Genomic DNA, 2,979 nt, shown 5'->3' with positions numbered 1-2,979 from the left:
AGAGAGAGAGAGAGAGAGAGAGAGAGAGAGATCTTTGCAGAACTCCACTTTGGAGTAATTACTGGACTGCAGAGAATCTGCTTTGAGAGCAAGTTCACCTGTCTACTGTCTAGAGCCTTTGTGAGTTTTCTTGTAGATGGCAATGCTGAGCCATATGCTCTGCCCACCCTACTGTTTGTTTTCACAGCTTTGCCTTGTGTGTGTGTGTGTGTGTGTGTGTGTGTGTGTGTGTGTGTTCCTGTTGATGTTGAGTGACACCAAATGATGTCACTTAAGATTTATAAAAAGAGATATCTTGCTATCATTTATAACTCAAAAACAAAGGTGGCAGTTTGCTGTAACCAGACTATATGTCAGATATAGTGATCAAGTTTGCATTCCTTTTAAAGCAACTCATAGTTAGGAAACCAAAATTAAAAAGAAAAAAATAGAACATCTGTATCCCAAAAATGGCATTCAAAATGCACAGCCCATTGCTGTTTGTCCTGTGCTGACTCAGTGAAGTTCCACCCATAGGTCCACATATTTAAGATAGGAAAGCATGGGGGATCCAGACTATTGAACCCATTAACTGCTTAATCTTTTTGAATCTCTCTTCTTTTTTTTCCTGATAATCAGCAGTCTTTGCATTTATGAGTCCATGAGTTTTTTAATTACCTTAGTGGGCTCACCAGTATTTATCTGTAGTTGTTTGTCTGTTTGTTATCTACAGTCAGTTGTATAAGCCTCAAGGGAAAAGAAACAAGACAGAACATCTCTTTCTTTAACTTTCAGAGAACCCTTTTTTTTTCCCCAGGTAATCCAAATACATTCAAGACTTGCAGCCCCCTCTCCTCATATCTCATCTAGAAAATTTTATTTTCTAATTTTCTGTAGTGATTAACAAATAGAGTTAAATAATGAACTATTTTGCAGCTGCCTATAGCTAACATTTATATGATGTCTTGGCATTCTCTCTCTCTCTCTCTCTCTCTCTCTCTCTCTCTATATATATATATATATATATATATATATATAATTATTATGTAAATAGTAGATATTTTCACATGCCTTGTAAAGGTACATGTTAGGAAACTACATTTGGGGTTTGGGGCTTTGGAGCCAAGTCCTCTATCTCCAAAGACACTAGATGCAACTTGAGCTCAGTTCTGACCCACTCATCACCAGACAAGGATAAAAATTACGCCTGTCCTTGAAGTGGAGACCAAGCATATGAATGCAAGTGATACTTGCAGAGTGCATGTGATCATCAAGGTCACACATATGAATGCATGTTATATGTGTGGAGTGCGTAAACACCAAATCAAAGTAACTACTTCACACATGGCTGCTGCTGTCTTCATACTGTGACTGCTCCTGCATTCCCCTACAGCAAAGAGTAACTGAATTCCAATCTTTGGTAAGATAACTGGGAATAAGCAAGACAGCATGCTTGAAAATAAGCCTAGAGCCAGTTTCCCTGCCCTCCAATTTTCTGAAAATCTGGTAAGAAATAATTCAATGTGATCTTAAGTAAAAAAAAAAAATTAAGGATAATTATTCATCTTCAAAGGAACCCAGAATATGTTTTCCAAAAACAATTTGTTCTTTGGGTACAAAGTTCCATGTATAGATCACTTTCCAGGGACACTGTCTTGAGCCACCCAAGCAAGTCCCTGGATTGCCTTGCTCTGAGGATCATCCCTAGGAGGGCTGCCATGTCTGTGCCTGAATTTATGGGGCTAGTAATGGGGACACAAAGGCGAGTCACTGGCTGGCCTCAGGTCCAGGTCTATAATTGGTAGCAGAGAACTTACTACTTTTGAGCTTTTTTATTTTCCAGTTCAGCTGCCAAAGGGGTTTCGAACAGTGTTCCAACTATATTCTATGAGCTTTGGTTTGCCAAGAAGCTTCAACCAACTGGTAGAACAATAAAGCACATGTCACTTATTTCTGGACGTCTTCGATGCTCTCTTTGAGTTTATTAGAATTCTGAAAGAAAAGAAACTAAAGAGCCAAGTAAATTCCTTGGTTCATATATGTGAAAAGCCCAAGTTGCAGACAGTTTAAAGGCTTAAATAATATCATGGTAAACTTTCACTTCTCTCTTCTCTGCCTCCCACTAGTCTGCCTCATTCTCAGAAAGTGTCTCGATGCTATATGAAACTGCAGGTCTGCAGTCTTAAGCCTCCAAGAGATTTCGGTCATTTATAGGGAGGGAATCAGGAGCCTGGGTGTGTCACACTCTGCACTAGCCAATGGAAATACAAAGACAGCAACTTTCAGATTTTCCATAAATTTCATGTTCAGTAAGAAGATGTCAGCAGATACACTACCTAGAAAACAGGTACTCGATTGTTGTCAGAGCTCACAACTTTGACCCCTGCCCATGGCAACCAGTGACACATGCTCGTAAAGTGCTTTCTTGTTCTATTGATTGGTGTCTTTGTTGAGTTAGTAGCTGTGGCAGTTATATTAATAGACTGGACATTATTGAGCTGTTGTGTAATCATGCCAAGGGCTTTGCCTTTTATACTGTTTGAGTGTTATGCTAACTGTGTGTGATGGCCATTACCTTGATTTTACAAGTTAGGACTCTGGAGCATGGGGGAGATAGGTAACATTCCCAGTTATCACAAAAACAGAACACAAGTGATAGCATTTGGTTCCAAGTCATGTCTATACAAAATCACAATGCCATTCCCTGCCAAGGCTTGTCCTCTTTGTTGTATATAACAGTAGATAATATTTATCTAACACTCTCCATGCATTAAGTGTTATGCTAGAGCCATTGTTTCTCTTTGTACCCACTGTAATGCCATGCTAACTACTCTAAACAGTATCCTTACCTTACACATAAGCAAACCGAGATGCATAGATGATTGAAGTCATATACTCTTAAGTCTGGCATTTAAGGTCCTGGCTTCCCATAGACAATACTGCCTGGACATTTTAAGTCTCTTTTTATTGTTACTGCTGCTTTCTTAGAGGTCAGTTATT

This window comes from Grammomys surdaster, unplaced genomic scaffold (assembly GCF_004785775.1).
Source record: "Grammomys surdaster isolate TR1022 unplaced genomic scaffold, NIH_TR_1.0 317, whole genome shotgun sequence".
Taxonomy (NCBI): domain Eukaryota; kingdom Metazoa; phylum Chordata; class Mammalia; order Rodentia; family Muridae; genus Grammomys; species Grammomys surdaster.
Note: the sequence above shows the minus strand (reverse complement) of the source record.